Genomic DNA, 23,094 nt, shown 5'->3' on the forward strand with positions numbered 1-23,094 from the left:
GCCTCCCAAAATGCAATTCTTAGGACTCTCAATAAACTCTTTTTCTTATTTGCAGCCTTCTGCATTTTTGGGGTTATTACCTGATAATGGTCTCTGGATGGCCATAGCATGCTTTTGTATTCACAGAATACATGCCACAGGCTGAGCGGGAGAATAGGTGTATTAATAGATACATCTCCTCGAGGGTACAAACCATATGGACATACTAAGATTTTCCTCTGGTCTGGGTTGACTGGGTCAGTGGTGAACACTTGCCAAGTTGTGTCAATAAAATTCTCTTTCCTGGCATTTTGTTATTGGATTTTAGAGACTAATTCTTTGAACATGATTAGAACTGTAATATGAAACTCAGCTGCTTTGGGGTACCCATCTTCAGTCACATGATGGAGAACCAGAGAAAGTCCATCTGCAAAGAACAGAAGACTGGAGATAATTCTGAGTGGTAGAATTTATCTTTAGAATAAGAAGCAGAATGCAAGAACTTCCCTGGTGGTCCAGTGGCTAAGACTCCATGCCTCCAAGGCAGGGGGCCTGGGTTCTATCCCTGGTCAAGGAATTAGATCTCGGATGCTACAGCTAAGACCCAGAGCAGCCAAATAAATAAATAATTTAAAAATAAATAAATATTTTTTAAAAGCAGCAGAGTGCATATGTGATTTAATTCTGGCACGCTGAGTACCCATTTTTCATCTACCCATACTTGATGTCTAAATATTTCACCCAAAGGTGCATTTCATTAGCAAAGGTGTTGAGGGTCATTACGATGTATCCCACCTTTGTGACTGTGTCTGCTGTCAGGATCTATATCTTTCTGTGAAGTAGCCAATATTAATAATAACAATGATAATAATAATCATAAGTAGCACATACCAAAAGCGGTACCCTTGTATCCATTGTATCTTTTTATTCTCACAGCTCTGTGAGGGAGGTACTATTATTCCCGTTTTATAGATGAGGGAACTAGAGACTAAAGGAGTGTGGTAAGTTCCCAAAACTATAGCAGTAGACTTCCACCCAGACAATCTGTCTCCAAAGTTCACAGTGCTGCTCTCCAATCCAAGAGTTATTAATTGGAGCAAGAACAGATCAGTGTTCTCTGTAAGGGCCAGAGAGTAAATATTTTAGGTTTTACAGCATGGACTGCAGCCTACCAGGCTTCTCCATCCATGGGATTTTCCAGGCAAGAATACTGGAGTGGGTTGCCATTTCCTTCTCCATTAGGAGTCATAAGGCCTCTTACAACTATTCAACTCTGCCATTTGTAGCAAAAAGGGAGCCATAGAAAATAGGTAAAGGAATGAGCATGGCTGTGTTCTAAAATTCATATAGATTTTTTTAGGTTTTTAAATTTTTTTAATGAGAGTATAATTGCTTTACAATATTGTGTTTGAATTTCATATAGCATTTGCATGTTATACAATACTATTCTTCTCTTGAAGTTTCCAATCTTTAAAAAGGGTTTTGTTTTTTTTTTAAACTTTTTGTTTTGTATTGGAGTATTGTGGATTAACAGTGTTGATAGGACCTCCTAGGTGGTCCAGTGGTTAAGAATCTGCTGCCAGTACAGGGGGTGTGGGTTTGATCCCTGGTCCAGGAGGGTTCCACATGCCTCAGGTCACCTAAGCCCATGCAACACAACTACTGAGGCTGCATGCTGCAAGAGGAGAAGCCCCCCACCCGCTAGAGAGAGCCCTCGCACAGCAAAGACCCTGTGCAGCCAAAACCGACCAAAGGAAAAAGAAAATAGAGGAAAGGAAGCTATATACTAAAAAACCACAATGTGGTGATAGTTTTAGGCAACCAGCAAAGGAGCTCAGTCATACATCCACATGTATCCATTCTCCCTCAAGGACTTCCCTTGTGGCTCAGATGGTAAAGAACCTGTCTGCAATGTGGGAGACCTGGGTTGGATCCCTGGGTTGGGAAGATCCCCCTGGAGAAGGGAATGGCCACCCACTGCAGTATACTGGCCTGGAGAATTCCATGGACCATACAGTTCATTGTGTCTCAAAAAGTCGGACATGACTGAGCAGCTTTCACTTTCTTTTATTCTCCCTCTCACCCCCCTCCAATCCAGGCTGCCACCGAACATTGAAGAGTCCCCTGTGCTATACAGCAGATCCTTGTTGGTTATCCATTTTTAATATAGCAGTGTGTACATGTCCATCTCAAACTCCTTTTGAGAAAGAAGAAAACCCAAAGATGACAGCACAGCTGACATTTGAAAGCACTTACCATTTCTCTATAGTTCTTCGTTTGTTCAATATTCCCCCATGCTGTGGCATGTTAATAAAGAAGAGCGGAGAGCGTTGCTCACCCCCCAGTGTCTCGAGGGTTAAATTGTAACCCACTGCAGGGCTCCCTGGGCACTCTGAGTGGAAATTCAGATGATAGCAGATGAAACACCCTATGCAGTGGACAAGCAGGCCCCTTAGGTCCTTAGATATATATCTCAGGAAAAATGATAATAACCCCATAGTCTTGCATCTTCCTATACAGTGGAAAAATCTTAAAGTCATTAACTTGAGATAGGTGTTCTTTTTGACTAGCAGTTAACCTTCATCAAGATGTATAGTTGGCTTCATGTACTCCCTAGCCAAAAACCACAACCTGGCTTCTCCTCTGCCTCTTCAGATAATCCCCTTAGAGCTACTGAGAGGCTGTCATCCAGGCTATAGTCCTCAGTAAGTCCTTGAATAAAACGTGAACTCACAAATCTTGGCTGTACACTTTTCTTTAAGTAGACAAGTGTGCATCAGGACAGCATTTCTTTTTATTGCTGAAAAATATTCCATTGTATGGATAGGGGTTTTTTTCCTCTACTTTTTGCCTGTTATGGATTATGCTACTATGAACATCTGTGTGCAAATTTTTGTGTCAGCTTGTTTTTAATTCTCTTGGGTGCATGTGTGCCTGATAAGTCGCTTCAGGCATGTCCAATTCTTTGTGACCCTATAAATTGTAGCCCTCCAGGCTCCTCTGTCCATGGGCTTCTCCAGGCAAGACTACTGGAGTGGGTTACCATGCCCTCCTCCAGGGGATCTTCCTGACCCAGGGATCAAACCCAGATCTCCTGCGTGTCCTGCATTGGCAGGCAGGCTCTTTATCACTAGCATCACCTGGGAAGCCCCTCTGCCTCTTCAGATAATCCCCTTAGAGCTACTGAGAGGCTGTTGTCCAGGCTATATTCTTCAGTAAGTCCCTGAATAAAACACAATCTCACAATTCGTAGCTGTACATGTATACTGTCAAAGAAAAAAATTAATCAATAGTCAATCCAAGAAAGAAGGGGGGAATTTTATTCAACCCAATCTGAGGATTATAACCCAGGAAACAGTCTCTTGGAAAGAGATCAAAGCACAGTTATGTACATTTTTGAGACAAAATGTTATATATCAAAGTAGCACATGAAAAGTCTACATAGTCCATATCTGTACTTCCAAAACAAGTTGTGAATCACTGTGACCCCCCCTTACAGGATTGAGAAAGAATGTTATTTCCTAAGGACTTACCTTGCTGGCGTCAGAAGAAAATTCTGTTTTCAGTCAAGCAGGCATTCTTACATCTTTCAAGGAGATCTGGTTAATGTATAATGTGGATGTTATAATGCACAGTCCATGGGGCTGCAAAGAGTCAGACACGACTCAATGACTGAGCATGCAAATAATGCACAGTAAAGAGGGGTAGCTCAACTGGAATTCCATCACCTCCACTAGCTTTGTCCATAGTGATGCTTTCTAAGGCCCACCTGACTTCACATTCCAGGATGTCTGGCACTAGGTGAGTGATCACACCATCGTGATTATCTGGGTCGTGAAGATCTTTTTTGTACAGTTCTTCTGTGTATTCTTGCCACCTCTTCTTAATATCTTCTGCTTCTGTTAGGTCCATACCATTTCTGTCCTTTATTGAGCCCATCTTTGCATGAAATGTTCCCTTGGTATCTCTAATTTTCTTGAAGAGATCTCTAGTCTTTCCCATTCTGTTGTTTTCCTGTATTTCTTTGCATTGATCACTGAGGAAGGCTTTCTTCTCTCTCCTTGCTAATCTTTGGAACTCTGCATTCAAATGGGTATATCTTTCCTTTTCTTTTTTGCTTTTCACTTCTCTTCTTTTCACAGCTTATTTGTAAGGCCTCCTCAGATAACCATTTTGCTTATCATTTCTTTTCCATGAGGATGGTCTTGATCCCTGTCTCCTGTACAATGTCACGAACCTCCGTCCATAGTTCATAAGGCACTCTGTCTATCAGATCTAGTCCCTTAAATCTATTTCTCACTTCCACTGTATAATTATAAGGGATTTGATTTAGGTCATACCTGAATGGTCTAGTGGTTTTCCCTACTTTCTTCAATTTAAGCCTGAATTTGGCAATAAGGAGTTCATTATCTGAGCTACAGTCAGCTCCTGGTCTTGTTTTTGCTGACAGTATAGAGCTTCTCCATCTTTGGCTGCAAAGAATATAATTAATTATTTTGGGGGGCTCCAAAATCACTGCAGATGGTGATGGCAGCCATGAAATTAAGACGCTTACTCCTTGGAAGGAAAGTTATGACCAACCTAGATAGCATACTAAAAAGCAGAGACATTACTTTGCCAACAAAGGTCTGTCTAGTCAAGGCTATGGTTTTTCCCGTAGTCATGTATGGATGTGAGAGTTGGACTGTAAAGAAAATTGAGCACTGAAGAACTGATGCTTTTGAACTGTGGTGTTGGAGAAGACTCTTGAGAGTCCCTTGGACTGCAAGGAGATCAAACCAGTCCATCCTAAAGGAGATCAGTCCTGGGTGATCATTGGAAGGACTGATGCTGAAGCTCAAACTCCAATACTTTGGCCACCTCATGCGAACAGTTGACTCATTGGAAAAGACCCTGATGCTGGGAGGGATTGGGGGCAGGAAGAGAAGGGGACGACAGAGAATGAGATGGCTGGATGGCATCACTGACTTGATGGACATGAGTTTGGGTAGACTTTGGGAGTTGGTGATAGACAGGGAGGCCTGGCGTGCTGCGATTCATGGGGTCGCAAAGAGTCAGACACGACTGAGCAACTGAACTGAACTGAAAGAGGGGCAGTGGCCCAAATGGATAGAGACAGGATTTTATGCTTGAATTTTTTTTCTTGTTCTGCCTTAAATAAATTTTTTATTTCGCCAATTCCTGGATATGAAATTGCTATGTCACACAGTAATTTGTTGTTTAACTTTTTAACGAAAAGTTAAAAGAACTACCAAAGTGTTATCAGAAGTGGCTGCACCATTTTATAATCCTATGAGTTCCAATGCAGTTTTGATTTGCATTTTACTGATTGATGACTTCTCTTTTCTTCCTAAAACCTGGCTTACTCGCTTCCAATACCTCCTTCACCTTGTTTGTCTTCTCTTGTCAACACACTCATGGGTGAATGCCCAGCAAGGCATAAGGGCAAGAAAATCATGGCTGGGATCAAGCAGTTTGTCTGGCAAATATGGAACCTACACAGTTGGCTAGAGCCTGTTTTGGACTGTTAAAAGACTAAGAACAATCCCACACCCTCCCCCTGTATGTTGTCTTCCACAGTCACCTCTCTCATGGAATCACTGGCCCCCATCCCAATCAGCCCTTCAATCAGTTTCCATGTACCAGTTCCAAGCCTCTTCCTTCCGTAAAAATTACACTGAAAACCCTGATAATTGACACAGAGAAAAAACATTAAGAGGTAAAAATATGCTAAGCCCTGGGAGGGAGGGAGGGAAGGAGGTTTAGAAGCCGAGCTGAGAAGCAATGAAAGGGACTGGTTTCTATCATTTGGTGGCTCAAGTCAAACACAGAGACATACATGGGTGACAGTAAGATCTTTACCTGTTCATCAGCACACTTCTAACTTCTCCCTCCACTGGTGGTTTCAGTGAGAATGTTTGCAGCAAGCAGTTTTCCAGGTGGTAGTGGATTGCAGAGGGAGCCTGAGTTTGACCAGTGAACAGTCCCATCTTAGATGTGGGTCTTTAATCTACTTTGAGGTGGTTATGATTTATTTATTTCTTGACATATGGTGTTAGAGAATGTTGTGATTTCATTATTTTACATGTATCTGTCCAATTTTCCCAATATCACTTACTGAAGAAGCTGTCTTTTCTCCTTCATGTATTCCTGCCACCTGTCATACCAAAACCAGATAAAGACACTACCAAAAAAGATTAGAGGCCAATATCTTTGATGAATATAGGTGTAAAACTCTGCAACAAAATCTCAGCAAACTGAACCCAACAGCATATAAAAAGGATCACACCCCATGATCAAGTTGGATTCATTCCAGAGACACAAGGATGGTTGACTGATATGTAACCGAATCACGTTTCTGAACAGCTATTTTATAGCGTACCTATACACTAACACAATATTGCAAATCAACAGTACTTCTTTAGAATTAAAAAAAAAAAAGCTGCCCTGAGAATCTAACCACCGCAGGCGCAAACTGCAGCCACAAGCAGTTTCACATTTCCAATTACATCAACCTTAATTAAGGAGCTGGTGATCCTACACAGAGAGTCATAAATGATGTGCTGGGTATGATAGGACCAACAAGTGACATTTGTTTGGTTGTGAAAATGATTTTGTGTGCACAAAAAGTGAAAAACACTCAATTATATCACCTAAAGATATCTGTTGTTATATTTTGGTATGCATGTGTACATGCTAAGTCACTTCAGTCATGTCTGACTCTTTGTGATCCCATGGACGGTAGCCATCCAGGCTCCTCTGTCCTTGGGATTCTCCAGGCAAGAATACTGGAGTAGGTTGCCATTCCCTTCTCCGGAGAAGCCTGGTAGGCTGCATTCCATGGGGTTGCTAAGAGTCGGACACGACTGAACGACTTCACTTTCGCTTTTCACTTTCATGCACTGGAGAAGGAAATTGCAACCCACTCCAGTGCTCTTGCCTGGAGAATCCCAGGGACGGGGGAGCCTGGTGGGCTGCTCTCTATGGGGTCTCACAGAGTCAGATACGACTGAAGCGACTGAGCAGCAGCAGCAGTAGCCCTTCTCAGGATCTTCCCAACCTAGGGATCGAACCTGGGGTTTCCTGCACGGAAGGCAAATTCTTTACCATCTGAGCCACCAGGGAATTTTGTTATGGTGGCCCTAGCAGACCAACACACTCTCCAAGCTTCTTCCAGATAATTTCCCCCCGTGGAGATGGTTTGGGATGGTGAGGAAGGAACCCCGACCCCTGCTTCCTGCACTCAGCACTCCCCGCAGCCTGCAGAGCAGAAGTGCTCCCGGCAGCTGCAGTGGGTCCACTGCCCTCAGGAACAGAAGGCTTCCAAGAAGATGAGCTGCCGGCTGCACAGCCCCGCTTCCCAGAACCCTGGCTTTCTACTGACTTCGGAGGAAGCAGGGACACCAACATGCCTCAGGGAAGCTTTTGCTTTCATTGTCCTCAGAGAAGTTAAATACAATCCTCACCTCTTCCAAAAATAAAAAGGAAGGACATGCTTGAAAGAGGCAGGTAATTCATTCCAGTGAGGGTCTCAGAGCAGAAGGACTTCACAGAGCAAAGCTGACCTCTCCCTGGAATCACTGGGTGGTGTCTTAGTCAGCGCGGGCTGCCATAACAAAACACCACAGACGGAGTGGCTTAAACCACGGAAATTTATTTCTCACAGTTCTGGAGTCTGGGAAGTCCAAGATTGAAATGCTGACTGATTCTGTTCCCTGGTGGGGGTTATCTTACTGGTTTGCAGCTGGCAGCCATCCTTACCTGGCAGAAAGTAGCAGAGAGAGAAAGGGGACAGAAGGAGACAGGAGGAGAAGGAGAACGAAGGGAAGAGACGGCGAGAGAGCAAGCGAGCTCTGCTGTCTGCTCTTCTAACGGCACTAACTCCATCAGGAGGGCTCAGTCCCACAAATCGAATTGCCGGTTTCCCTTGCTATCTGAAAGTAGAGCGCTTCTGTGACACCTTTCATAAGCTGAAATAGTGTCAAGTAAAGAAGCAATGATCTTAGGCCATATCTTTCTAACAGTTGCACAAAATAAATCCAGGTAAAGCACATTCACAGACACAGTTCTAAGCACTGGTAGCTTGAGGCTGAGATGCTGAGTGTAGTTATTGGGGAGGAATTTGACAATGAGGCTCTGGCTGTCTCTATAAAGACTGGTAAAAAACACATGCTGCAATACTATCTTCATTTTTCGATCGCTTTTATTTATTTATTTTTTGTAAAAGCGAGTTCTCTCCAGGTTCCTTTTGGTTAGGGAAAACAGGTACAAATGTAGGTATCTCCTAAAAGCAAGTAGCATAAAGCAAACTTTTGAAAAAGCAAGGTATACCTATACCCCCCAGAGCCCACCCCTTCCAAATACAATCACACTGGAGGTAGTGTGTCAACATGAATTTGGGGTCCACTTTAGTTTAAACAGATAGTGACCCCAGGGGAGGGAAATCCAAGGAAAGTTCTGTGAGAACCTGGTGGGGAGGAGTTGTCTGGGAAGAATTCTCTCATCCAAGTTAAGGTAGAAGAGGCTGTGTGCTCACAGTAGCTGGGCAAAGAATCAAAGCCTGATTCATGGAGTTCTTGAAGGAATGTGTCAGACCCATTTCTTTCTAGTTATCCATCCTCACAGCTGCCCCAACTGCCCCGCCTCATCCAACCATGCCTCACACACAACATGGAGAGTCTTGCCTGCAGCCCGGCAGGGATGAAGTACAGATAAGTCCTCCCCGAGTTGCTGGCGGGGATGGGGCGGGGGGTGCCATGGTGGGGTGTGGAGACAGAGGCTCCTGCAGACACACGGGTTTGGCTTCTGGGAAGTGGGAGCTGAGAAACAGAACTTGCTTGACCTGATGAGTTTCTGCCTAGTGAGGCTGACCCCACGCTGCCTGCGATTTTTCACTACAGTCCCTCAGCTTGGCTGATCCGAACTGGCTGGCATGATGCTGTAAGAGGATGCCATTTCCACTGGCTTAACTCAGGAACTGGTGAAGAACTCTTGGGCTGGGCCGTCTGTCCCCGTTCTAGCCTGCATCGCTCCCTTGTCTTTTGGCCCGTGGCTGAGATAATGGCTGTCCTGCGTAGAACATCTGTGAGAGTGAAGCTTGTGAGACAGGGTACAGCCGTGCAGGACTGGGCCTGCCCTTAGGCTGAGCTGAAGCAGGCTGTCATGTTCTACGATGTGAGGGGAAAGAGACATGTAGCTGTGTGTCTGCGTGAGGGGGTGGCGTCTGCTCATGCTGGGGAGGTGTAGGGCTGCCCAAGAGAATACCAGGAACAGAGGAAGAGAAGTTGGAGGGTCATCAGATTCAGTCTTCATCTCCTTCCCAAGCCCAAAGTTTTATGTAGGACTTGTGATGGCCTGCACGCAAAGATATAACAGGGATAAGATACGCATGAAAAGAGTTAACACACATCAAGTACCTATAAGGCATCGTTTTATTTAACCTCGGCAAAACTGCAGCAGGTGGGTTCCACTGTGGTCTTCATTTGCCTCATGAGGCAGCTGATGCTTTCAGAAAAGTTAAGGAACTTGGCCACGGTCCTGGCCAGTAAGTACTGGAGTCGGGATTTGAGCCCAGACCCGGCCAGTTATGGAGCTTGTGCCGTCAATCACCCTGCTCCACCCTGGTCCCAGCCCGAACCCCTATCCTGGAAGCTGGCGAGACTGGTAGTCCCCCATCAGGGACCCTGGAGAGGAAGAGGCTCCTGCAGAGAAAGGCAGGCCTCTCAGGTCCCTGCCAGCTTCTCTGTAATCACAATCATCAAGGCTCCCTCTGGTCTTCCTCGTGGATCTCCCAAGCCTTCTCTTTCCTTGAATAATCTAGAAGGCTCACAGCTTGGCATTCAAGGCCCAGCATCATCCAGTCTTACCAGACCATCCCCTGGAGGAGGCAACAGCAGCCCACTCCAGTATTCTTGCTTGGGGAATCCCATGGACAGAGGAGCCCGGAGGGCCCAGTTCACAGGGCCATGGAGACTCGGACATGACTGACTTGTATGGACGGAGGCAGAGACTTGGGGACTGGTGCTCAGAACCCTGGGGCTTCTGTGCTGGCTCAGCGGTAATGCAGCAGACCCAGGAGATGCAGGCTCAATCCCTGGGTTGGGAAGATTTCCCTGGAGAAGGGAATGGCAACCCACTCCAGTATTCTTGCCTGGACAGAAGAGTCTGGCGGGCTACAGTCCATGGGGTCGCAAAGAGTCGCTACAGTTGCTGCAGCCACTACAGTCCATGGGGTCGGACACAACTGAACAACAACAACGATACAAAATCTTACCTTATTTATTTCTGAGGACTGAGGCAGTTTTTTGAGTCAGTTCAGTTCAGTTCAGTTGCTCAGTCATGTTCGACTCTTTGCAACCCCATGGACGGCGCATGCCAGGCTTCCATGTCCATCACCAACTCCCGGAGCTTACTCAAACTCATGTCCATTGAGTTGGTGATGCCATCCAACCATCTCGTCCCCTTCTCCTCCTGCCTTCAATCTTTCCTAGCATCAGGGTCTTTTCCAAGGAGTCAGTTCTTCACATCAGGTGGCCAAAGTATTGGAGTTTAAATATTGGAGTTTAAGCTTTAGCATCAGTCCTTCCAATGAACAGTCAGGACTGATTTCCTTTAGGATGGACTGGTTTGAACTCCTTGCTGTCCAAAGGACTCTCAAGTGTCTTCTCCAACACCACAGTTCAAAAACATCAGTTCTTTGGTGCTCAGCTTTCTCTTTAGTCCAACTCTCATATCCACACATGACTACTGGAAAAACCATAGCTTTGACTAGACAGACCTTTGTTGGCAAAGTAATGTCTCTGCTTTTTAATATGTTGTCGAGGTTGGTTGTAACTTTTCTTCCAAGGAGCAAGCTTCTTTTAATTTCATGGCTGCAGTCACCATGTGCAGTGATTTGGGAGCCCCCCCCCCCCGCAAAATAGTCTGTCACTGTTAAACATTCTCAACTATTTCATTGCAGGGACTTCCCTGGCAGTCATTGGTTAGGACTTTGACTGTGTTTTCTCATCTCTCACACTGGTTTTAGCTCCTCGCTGAATGGGTGGCTTGTTTTTTAATCATACAGAGTCTGAAAGGGAGATCCTTTCTCTGCAAACATAATGAATTATTTATTGGCCACATAGGAAACGATGGGCTCAGTAGCTGGATACAAAGGTGTGAACACTTGGATAATTGTACAGCTGGAGATGTGAAGTTTGGGATCATAAATGGCTACATGCTAACCGAGGATATATAAGCTGCTAAAATCCTGAGTTAGGTGGTTTTCCACTGTCCCAGGTGCTGAATGGTAGGAATTGCATGGAATTTTGCTGCTGCTGCTGTTAAGTCGCATCAGTCGTGTCCGACCCTGTGCGACTCCATAGACGACAGCCTACCAGGCGCTGCCATCCCTGGGATTCTTCAGGCAAGAACACTGGAGTGGGTTGCCATTGGCTTCTCCAGCATGGAATTCTAAGGAACAATAAAGTTAAAGGGTTGAAGAATTCCCTGGTGGTCCAGGGGTTAGGACTCTGTGCTTTCACTGCAGAAGTCCCAGGTTCAATCCCTGGTCAGGGAGCTAGGATTCCTCAAGTCATATGGCATGGCCAAAAAATTAAAATAAATACAAAGTTGGATGAGGGAAGCGCCTTTAGAATGAGGGGCTGCTAGTCAGATAAGTAGAAGTCTAACTAAAAGGAACAGCATCCAGAATTCAAGTCAGAAGTTCTAAGAGGCAGGGATGTGTCAACATTGTTTGAGAAACAGGCAAGGTCCAATCATGACGTTGGTGCCTGCTATGACCTTAGTCAGAGCAGGGTCTGGTGAGAATTGGTGGCAGAAGCCAGATCAGAGAGGATTAAAGAGTTAACCCACAGAGAGGAAGTGAAGATAGTTAGTGAAGTCTTCTTAAAAGAAGCTTGGAGAAGATAAGAAGATAATGGAGTGATAGCTAGAGGGGAGACTGAATTAAAGGACAGCTTTTTTAGGAAAAAAGATTCTAGCATCTTTTTAGACAAAGATAAATTTCTGTCATCTTTTCCCTTTCCTTACATTAGTGCAAAAAAAGTCTACTTTATCAGTTTAGGAATCTCTATTTTCATCTGTCTCTCTCTGTCTCTCTCTCTGTCTTTTTTTAAGAGGAGAAGAGAGAGGGGCTCAAAAAAAATTTTTTTTAATTAATTCAATTTTTTTTTTTGGCCATTCCACTTGGCTTGCAGGATCTTAGTTCCCCAACAAGGGGTTGAACCCAGGTCCCCTGCAGTGGGAGCATGGAGTCTTAACCACTGGACCACCAGGGAAACCCCTCATCCATCTTTTTCTCTCCTTTTTTTAATCTTTAATTTTCCATTAGATTCTCCCTCCCCTTCTCTCTATCATGTTTCACACCTCTCCTGTTTCTTTTTCTCTTTCATTTCCTTCTTTCTCTCTTCTGCCTTTTCCTTCATTCTCCCCTAGCCCTTTTATTTAAAAAAAAAAGGCTTGATATAAAATGAAGAATATTTCTATTACTATTAAATCTATTTTTAATAATAATATTTACATTGTTATTAAATCATCATATTATTAACATTTATTTTACTGTTAAATCTATTTCTAATCTTTCCCCATTTTACTCAGTATCCTTATAATAGTTTAAAACATTTTCTTTTTTATAAATAAGCTTCAACAAATATTGTGAGGCTGCACCATGACAGGCAGCCTAGATTAGGAGTAGGCCTGGTTTTCCAGGGTAACATGATTATCAGGCCACCTGGAGCCAGCCAATCAATATGCACCCAGTGAGGAAAAGGGAACCTATCAGGGGAAAGCTGAAAAGCCCGCGAACGCCCAAGTTTGAAAAAAAACCCACGAAGGTTTGAGCCAATAAGATTACTTTGCAAACATGTAACCAACCCGCTTAAGCCAGCTACCAACTGCTTATGCACACCTTATAAATTGGGTAACAGCTCGGGCTCAGTGCTCTCTGACCCTGCACCACTGCGTTGGTTGCGGTAGTGAGCCCTGACTCGAGTCAGCAATAAACTTCCTTTTTTTGCGAGTTGCATTGTCTTGGAAGCCTTCTCTCTTCCCACTCGGGGATTCGGACATCGGGCATAACATTATATACTTAATACTCTGATAATGTTTTTCTGGACTTTTAAAAATAATGAGAATGACAAAGGAGAGAGTTGGATGACAGGTGAGTCTGGGTCTGGTTATTTCTCTGTCCCAATACAAGAGCTTGCCTGAAACAGAAACAACCATCAATCCCAAATTCTTCAGTCTATATAGGTCAGTGTGGGTCTAGTCCTAACCAGGAAATTCAGGGATAGGCTATTGATGATGACAGCTGGAACAATGAATGCAATTAGTATTGCTTTAAAATGACTTTTATAATTCCCCCAGCTTCCTGTTTAGCAAATTAAAATGTGGTCACTGAAGACAAGTTTTAGAAGTCTTGTCTACAGCAAAGTGGTCTGTAGCTTAGTGATTCAGTTATACATATACATGTATCTATTTTTTTAAATTCACTTTGTTGTACACCTGAAACTAAAACAACATTGTTAATCAACTATACTTCAATATAAAATAAAAATTGAAAAAAAGAAAGTGCATTGTCGATAAGAAGTATTGCTACCATTCCTATACTGAGAATATAACCAAACTTTTCTGGGCTCAAAAAAAAGTATATAAGGTCATGTACAATACAAGTAAAATAAAATATTAAATAATCTATTAACCAGAGTTAATCAATATAAGGAGATCAAAACATTCAATGCTAAAGAAAATTCGTTGAAAGGACTGATGTTGAAGCTGAAGTTCTAATACCACCTGATGCAAAGAGCCAACTTACTGGAAAAGACCCTGATTCTGGGAAAGACTGAGGGCAGGAGAAGCTTGCAGCAGAGGGTGACATGGTTGGATGGCATCACCAATTCAATGGACGTGAGTTTGGGCAGACTCCAGGAGATAGTGAAGGACAGGGGAGCCTCGTGTGTTACAGTCCATGGTGTTGCAAAGAGTCAGACACAACTGAATGACTGAAAACAACAATCAGTATAAACATATTATTCCCTATGCTTCTACTGTCATGTATGTAAATGTTTAACCATCTCACATTTGCCTGAGAAAAAAGAGGTTTTCCAGGATGTGAGACTTTCAGTGCTAAAGTCAGAGAAGTCCCAGGCTAGCTGGGATGAGCTGATCACTCTGTTATAGTTTTTTTTTTTTTTTTTTGTTAAAGCAAATCAGTTTTAATACATCTAAGTTTAACATCTTAAGTACATTTTAAAACTTTTAAAAACTGAAAAAATTTTAAATGTATTTGTACCAGCATTTTTTTTCCTTTTTTTATTAGAGCATAGCTAATTTACAAAACTGTGTTATTTTCAGGTATACATCAAAGTGAATCTGCTATACTCTGTTATGATTTTTTGATGTGTTTTTTCAAAGTTTTTTAAAAGAATGTGTTTTACACAAAGATGATGAAAATGTAGCACATGGCTTTCAAGAGGCAGCTCTTCCTTCCACTGAGCCAGCTGACCAGTTTACCAGGGTCACCAGGTTATGAGACTCCCCACCCAGCCAGCACTCACCAGGCAGGAGACAGAGCTAGAGCTGCACTCAGCCCTAGCAGCTTGTCCATCAGCCCCAGAAGGCAATCCCTTAAGTAGGTCAAAGGGCCCCCGCCTCCCCCACCCCAGGGCTGTGGCCTTGTAGTACTCCTTGGTAGAAAGTGAAAAGTGAAAGTCACTCAGTCACGTCTGACTCTTTGCGACCCCCTGGACCATACAGTCCATGGACTTCTCCAGGCCACAATACTGGCGAGGGCAGCCTTTCCTTCCTCCAGGGAATCTTCCCAACCCAGGGATCGAACCCAGGTCCCCTGCATTGCAGGTGGATTCTTTACCAGCTGAGCCACCAGGGAAGCCCCAGAATATTGGAGTGGGTAGCCTATCCCTTCTCCAGCAAATCTTCCCAACGCAGGAAATGAACCGGAATTCCCTGCATTGCAGGCAGATTCTTTACCAACTGAGCTATCAGGGAAGTCCTGTCCTTGGTAGAGACAGGGGCCAGTCATTGGCAGAGCAGGTCCCCTAACAGAGTCCTTTTTTTTTTTTTTCAATTGAAGGAGAATTGCTTTAAAATATGTGTTGGTTTCTGCCATACATCAACATGAATCAGCCATAGGTGTGCATATGTGCCCTCTCTTTTGAACCTCCCTCCCACCTCCCTCCCCATCCCACACCTCTAGGTTGTCACAGAGCCCCAGTTTGAGTTCCCTGAATCATAGAGCAAATTCCCACTGGCTGTCTATTTCACATATGGTGCCGTGTATTTGCAGGGCAGCGATGGAGATGCAGACATAGAGAACAGACTAATGGACCTGGGACGGGGTGGGAGAGGAGAGGGTGGAACCACTGCGGAGAAGCATGGAAACATGTACACTGTCAGGGTCTTTTAACAAGCTCGGTGCTAAAATAAAATAAAACAAAATAAAATAAAAAGCTCAGTGCTCTTCTACCACTGTCTCCTCATTCCAGGAAGTATCACAGGCTCTCAGAGTAAATCCCCAGTTGATGAAACTTTTTCTGTTTTTCAGGGAAAGTGAAAGTGCTAGTCACTCAGTTGTGTCTGACTCTTTGGGACCCCATGGCCTGCAACATGTCAGGCTCCTCTGTCCTCCACTATCTCCCAGAATTTGCTCAAATTCGTGTCCATTGAGTCGATGACACTATCTAAACATCTCATCCTCTGCCACCCCTTTTCCTTTTGCCTTTAATCTTTCCCAGCATCAGGGTCTTTTCCAATGAATCGGCTCTTTGCATTAAGTGGCCAAAGAACTGGAGCTTCAGCATTAACATTAGCCCTTGTAGTGAATAAGAAGGAGCCCAAGAAACAAGCAGAGAAGAGAGGTCACTAAATATAAACCTGCGATATTACTTAGTTCCAGTTTTTAAATTAAAACTTTTCTTAACTGGATTTTCTAGTTAGTAGTTGAACAGAAGATGAATATAAAGAATTGAATGCAGAACCAAATGACTTAAGCGGTGTTATATTCCCTATTTCCCTGATGGGGAAACTGGGAGCTATAGATTAATGACTTGCCAAGGTCTCCAGTATTCTTGCCTGGAGAACCCCCAAGGACAGAGTCGGACACTACTGAAGCGACTTACCACATACACACACAGGGTTTCATAGCCAGTAGATGTTGGAACGAGTCTTCAAACCCAGATCCACCTAATTTCTGAGTCTGGTCTCTGGCTGGGACACTTCCTGGTTGGGTTTCTACCTAGACACATTACTGCAAGATCTGATGGAGATCAGCGTGGGCCCGGAAGCCTGTGCTAGTTCTAGACGCCACTTGTCTGGCTGCTGCCCTGGAGAAGATTCCTGCACTGAGACAGAGATTGTGCCTGATGACCTCTAGGTCGACTGACCATATAATTTATTCTCTAGACTGAAGCTCTGGAGAAGGCAATGGCACCCCACTCCACTGCTCTTGCCTGGAAAATCCCATGGACAGAGGAGCCTGGTGGGCTGCAGTCCATGGGGTCGCTAAGGGTTGGACACGACTGAGCGACTTCACTTTCACTTTTCACTTTCATGCATTGGAGAAGGAAATGGCAACCCACTCCAGTGTTCTTGCCTGGAGAATCCCAGGGACGGGGGAGCCTGGTGGGCTGCCATCTATGGGGTCTCACAGAGTTGGAGACTACTGAAGCAACTTAGCAGCAGCAGCAGCAACAGACTGAAGTTCTGGGGAGTGAAAGGGGAGTTTACTGAGTAAGCTTGGAATACTGTGAATTAGAACTAACTGTTAGATCTCTCCCAACTTTGGAAGTCTCATGGGCTCAGGGTAAATTTAATATATGACATTATCAAGCTCTCAATTTCTGATGGACCTCTGAAGTTTTCTCTCCTGAAAAACCAGAAAAATTTCACAACACATCATTCACGGAGGTGCATGTCTTATCCAGAGTAACTCCACCATTTAAACTGACCATTATCTTCCAGTGCAGCCTAGTGTGGATGCATTGTGAAATGTTGTTTAAGAAACTATGAGGAAGAATGGATGAAGGAAGGCCAGCCAGGAATGTGGGGCAGTATATGCTTCTTTGAGGCAACCATGGCCTTTTCTGATGTGGATTTAACTTACAATACTTTTAAATGATTTATGTGAGGTTCAGATACACAAGTGGAGCTATTTTAGTCATATCACATTTCCATTTTATTTAAGCATAATCAGATAGCTGTCACAGGCATTTTCCAGTGGGGCCACATTCCCTAAATCTTTTCTAAAAAGTATAGTTAGTTGTTGGTGATTCACATTTACTGTCCTTGAAGTAAAGTATAAAAGTCTTTTTAAAAAAGCATAGTTGATTTACATTACTGTATTAGTTCCTGGGGTACAGAAAAGTGATTCAGCTTTACATAGACAGACCAGACACACACACACACACACACACACACATACACACATACATATCCTTTTTCATATTCTTTACCATTCTGGGTTATCACAGGATACTGAATATAGTTTCCTGTGCAAAACAGTAGGACCTTGTTGTTTATCTATTTTATATATAGGAGTGTGTATCTACTACCCCCAAACTTCTAATTAGTCCAACAACTATCCACTCTCACTTTTGTTAATCATACCTTTGTTTTCCAAAGTGAAAGTGCTAGTCACTCAGTTGTGTCCAACTCTTTGTGAGTCTGACTATCACATGGACTGTGGCCTGCCAGGCCTCTCTGTCCGTGGAATTCTCCAGGCAAGAATACTGGGGTGGGTTGCCATTTCCTTCTCCAGGGGATCTTCATGATCCAGGGATCAAACCTGAGTTGCAGGCATATTCTTTACCATCTGAGCCACAGGGGAAGACTTGAGTCTATTTTTGTTTAGTAAATAAGTTCATTTATGTCATATTTTAGGTTCTATATACAAGGGATGTCGTGTGGTATTTGTTTTTCTCTTTCTGGTTACCTCACTTAATATAATAATCTTTAGATTTTTCTACGTTGCTGCAAATGGCCTTATTTTGTTCTTTTTTATGACTAGGTAATATTCTATTGTGTATGTGTACCACATCTTCTTTATCAGTTCATCTGTTGATGGACATTTAGGTTTTTTCCGCGTCTTGGCTATTGTGAAGAGTGCTCCTACAAACACTGGGCTGCACGCATCTTTTTGAATTAGAATTTTCTCCAGATATATGTTCAGGAGTGGGATTTCTGCATTATATATATATATATCTGGACTGTTTTCCACAGTGGCTGCACTAGTTTACATCTCCACCAGCAGTGTGGAGGCTTCCCTCCCCTCGTCCTCTACAGCATTCGTTATTTGTAGAGTTTTTCACGGCGGCACCAAGATCCTTCCCTGAGGAAGCACCATCAGGATGTCTGAGGAGCATAAACTTCCATGAGAAGCTTTGGCCAGCTCATTATCTGTTTCCACTCTCTTTCCCTAGCTTCCCCAGTGATAACACGCCCCTTTCCAAAGTCACAGTGAGTGGATTGTGCCCTATGCACTATTATCATCAATACATCCTTCAAGTTTGCATAGACCAGGGTGGAAGTGGGTTCATCAGCGCCAGTTTTCTAGATTCCATATATATGCGTTAATATATGACATGTGCTTTTCTCTTTCTGACTTACTTCACTCTTCATGACAGACTCTAGTTCTGTCCATATCACTACAAATGACCCAGTTTCATTCCTTTTTAAGGATGAGTCATATTCCATTGCGTATATGTACCACATTTTCGTTAATCATTCATCTGTTGATTAACATTCGGTTGCTTCCACGTCCTGGCTACATTTTAGAGTTTAAAGACAAAGCTCTGGCTTAGGCGGTGCCCTACAAAGGCTAATCTAACTGGCCTTATATTTTATTTTCTATCTCACCTCAATTTTAGGGAGAAAATGCCATAAAAATATTTACACTCGACATTCTGAAAATAGAAGTAGGCTATACAGAAGACTTTCTCACAAGTTCAAAAAATTTTACTGAAATTAAAAGATCATACAAACATGAATTTTTAGACTCTACAAAAGAAACAAAATATTATTCATACTCTGTTTTAACTTATGAAAGAGAAGTGTAAGATTATAGTAAAAAAGTAAAGTAAGATGATAATATTCTTGCATCGTGAGTGGTTAGGGAAAGAAAATAAAGGAAAAAGGTAAGGACAGAGGAAATAATACAAAGGAGAAAAGAAAGGTCGAAAGGTCAGAAAAAACACACGCAGAGTGAGAGTGATAATAAAATGGTGACAGGTATTTCTAGTCATAATAATAGAAGCATTTTTACACTAAAGAGAAGACATAAATCTTCCTATGCCTGCCAATTTACTAAACTCATTGTTCTTATAAAGATGCTATTCCGCATTCTCAGTTCTTCCCAAACTCCTTGGAAGGGCTGCCCACCCTCACTGCGTCCTCCTGTCCTGGTCCATTCATGCCTCAACCTGCTGTGAGGTGGCCTCTGTTCCACTTCTCCCTGGAACCCTCTCTGCCAATAACAAGCACATCATCATGGAAACAGTGAATCCTTCTCTTCTGTCCGGCTTCCCCACCTACTTCCAGGACCACACCCAGGACCCTTTTTGGAGAGTGACCCTCACCCACTTTTTCTCTGGGTAGCCTCTAGCGTCAACGACTTGTCCACCCCCTTTCCCACCTCACTCCCTAGAGAAACTCTGTAAGCCTCATCACCAAAGCTGTCAATAGATTCTGAGTATGTGTGTAGCATCTAAATCTGATGATCCTACTTTTTCTTCTTTGGACCTCGGTATTTGGTATCTTCTTGGACTTTGAGGCCTTTCTGTCCATCTGCCAGGTGGACACATTTTCCTGAGTTTTCCACTGACCCCACGAACTCCTGATGTGGAAAATGGAACCCATCCCCTTTCTGGGCATACTGCAGTCACTTCTGAGCAGGTGGGATCAGAAACCATGCGGCCAGAGGAGCAGAGTAACTGTGAGGGATGAGGGTGGGATGGTGATTTACAGATGTGAAGGAAGCCGGAGATGAACCAAGGGGGAGCTGAGCTGAGAGCACTTGGTGTTGGGGGGAAGGAGCTGGTGGCCAGGAGGGAAGTGAAGAGGGAAACTTGGAGGAGAGAGGAGGACACCGAATGCTCTGCAGGAGGGAGTGTGGAAGGATCCAGGACAAGAGATGCGGGGAAGAGAAGGGTGAGGGGACACCGCCTCCGACAGGGAATGAGCAGTTAGCGATTCTTCCAATGCAGTGATCTTCCTCTATACGTATTGCAGAAATCTCGGCCTTTACAGCAAAAACTTGAAACTTTGAAGTGTCCGCGCAACAAGTTCCAAGCTCTACATTTATCGTAACAGTCCAGTTGCGTGTGGTTGTAGAGCCAGCCATCTGGATGGGAAGGATGTTGACGCTCAGCACCAGAGAACCGTACCTGGAACTCTCCCAGCCACATCCAGCCCAGCCTCAGACCAGAGACATATCCACCTCCCAGGGAGGGCCCCTCAGACTGCAGCCCTTCCCCAGGGTCAGGAATGAGGTGCCCGCTCAAGGCGGAAAAGCCCTGCGTGACAGCATTACCTTTCACATTGAAGAAGAACATATCGGAAGTTCTGCAACCGGGACCTTCTTCGGCAGTGCAGTTCCCCTCCCCATGCAAACATACGCCCCTCTTAAAAATAGTGCAGACCTTACATAAGGTGGCTGGAACTGCAGAGAAACACACAGGGAAGTGGAAGTCAGGGCTGTGACCAAGGTATGTAAGACACAGTAGGACCCAGGAGTTGAGGGACAAAGCCTGGCTCTAAGTGTTTGTCCTGCATGCCATCTGGGGAAAGAAATACCCCCACTCGGCTGCTCCCATTGGATATTTAAGGAAATGGGGTCTTCGACATGGGAATCTCAAAATCCATCCAGGATAAATAACTTTGTGTATACTTTATGAGCGAATTGCATACTATGTGAATGATGCCCCACTAGAGCTGTTTGTTTTTCCAAAATAACCTTGAACAAGAAAATGGCGCATTACCTGCTGGGAGATATGGCAGATACTAGAAGGTGAGATATGAGAGGAGTGGGGGAAAGGTATGGGTTCTAACCAAGTGAGTGAAATTTCCAAGCTTGCACCTGAATAGCACTAAGAGATTATGTCTGCTCAGCGTTTGTTCCCTGGGATCTGGGCTGAACACCCCCATAGTACCAGCTCTGTGCTCACAAGCTGCCTTTAGCTTCGGAGCAGTTGTGCAGAACACACTCAGGGCCTTCCATGTATCTACCCTGGACCAGGATCCCTTGGGAAGGGGATGGGGCATAAGGACTACACTGGTTTAAGGATGAGGAGGCAGATTTTGGTCTCCAAAGATTTTCAAGGACAGCACCAAAAGTCATCCAAAGTACACACATATTTAAGTAAAAAGAGCACTGTAAAAATTATTGTTGCTGTTTAGTCATTGAGTCATGTCTGACTCTTTGTGACTTCATGGACTGTAGCCCTATAGGCTCCTCTGTCCATGGGATTTTCCAGTCAAGAAGACTGGAGTGGGTTACCATTTCCTTTTCCAGGGGATCTTCCCAACCCAGGGATTGAACCCAAGTTTCCTGCATTGGTTGGTGGATTATTTACCACTGAGCTACCAGAGTAAGATGTTTAGCAAGTACTTTCCAAATAAAACAGGAACAAAAGCATTATATAGGACTAGTCTATTTTATAAAATATGAAACAATTCCTGCTATATTATTCATTTCTCTAGACCGCAAAGGAAGCAGATATTTTTTTTTAATTTAAAATTTTGTTCTTCAAAGGAACACCTATGTCCCAATACCACTGAAAGGAGTCTGACAGCATCCTAATTCATCAAGCATACATAATATTACAAAAATGGCCAATTCTGTAAAAGTATTGGTTCAAATAAGCCATCCAATTACCTCCTCTTAATACATCACTGTCCCTTGGCTGTGTCTTTATGGAAAGTCTGGAGCAACCATTGACTCTGCCTCATAGGGCCAGCCCAGCAAAGTACACATCGTCCCCCCTTGAGAAGGCAGCCCAGTCTGCCCCCAAGGAGGGACTGACCCCACTCTTAGACCTCGGAAAGGAACCTGAACTCTTTCCCTGGGAGCAGTCCGAGTGGAGACAGCAGAAAGAGCCCTTGGATCCTTGCTGCTCAAACCATCCCACAACCTCATCCTTGACTTTGTCTCCTCCCGAGCGGGTCGGGTCACCAGGCGGACACCGCTGCCAGGCCCACCTCCACGTCCTCAGCCCCGGGCCAGCTTCCACAGGGACTCACCCACTCCTTGGAAGAACACGAAAGGGAAGACCCCCAGCAGCAGAAGCAGCAGTAGGAACTTGTCCATCTCGGTCTGGGGGTGCAGGGGGTGGAAAGGTGCAGAGGCGGCTGGAGCAGGGGAGCAGAGTGCCCGGGGAGGGTGAGGACAGACCGCGCGTGTGTGCAGATGAGAGAAGGCCGGGCACTCTGGACAGAGCCGCCCTTGGGCTGTGGGCAGAAGCCTCCTTTTACAGGCCTGCCAGTGGGTGTTTCACAGCCAAGTGGGCCCAGGAAATGTTCCCACGGACCAGCCCCCTTGGACATTTAGAAGGATGAATGTCCTAGGTGCCACCCCTGTTTCCTTGAGGCTGCTATCTATCTAATCAGTGGGGGACACAAGGCCTGATCAGATTTCTGGGCCCCTCAGCAGTCCCCGATTTTTTATTCTCTGGGCATCTCGCTGTTCCAGGCTCAAGAACAAGAGCTTCTCTTGTGGGTAGGGCTTTGCTGAAATAGCCATTTCTTCTCGGTCAAATGTCCCCCATGACTACCTCCCCTCCAGTCCCAGAGCCCAAGCCTGCACCCAGCCTGGGGGGACACCTGCACTGAGGCTCAGGATACATTCGTTGCAGGTGTAGCCCATGCTGTTTGCTTTTGCTCCCCCCTCCTTCCGTTTCTCTTCACAGTTAGGACCATGGCCCTCTGCTAAATGAAAAGTACTCATGGGGCTTCCCTGCTGGTACAGAGGCTAAGACTTAGCCTTCCAGTGCATGGGGTGTGGGTTTGATCCCTGGTTGGGGAACTAAGATCTCACATACCTCACAGTCAAGAAACCAAAGCATGAAACAGAAGCAATATTGTGACAAACTCAATAACAACTTAAAA

The 23,094-nt window shown here is 44.4% G+C and overlaps 1 non-coding gene across 1 annotated transcript; it reads left to right on the plus strand.

Moving 5' to 3' along the window:
• The first annotated feature begins 11,463 nt into the window (after positions 1-11,463).
• TRNAE-UUC (transfer RNA glutamic acid (anticodon UUC)) lies at positions 11,464-11,536 on the plus strand. The gene has a single exon. It is a non-coding gene; the product is annotated as a tRNA-Glu (tRNA).
• Positions 11,537-23,094: the final 11,558 nt, after the last annotated feature.

This window comes from Muntiacus reevesi, chromosome 5, assembly GCF_963930625.1.
Source record: "Muntiacus reevesi chromosome 5, mMunRee1.1, whole genome shotgun sequence".
Taxonomy (NCBI): domain Eukaryota; kingdom Metazoa; phylum Chordata; class Mammalia; order Artiodactyla; family Cervidae; genus Muntiacus; species Muntiacus reevesi.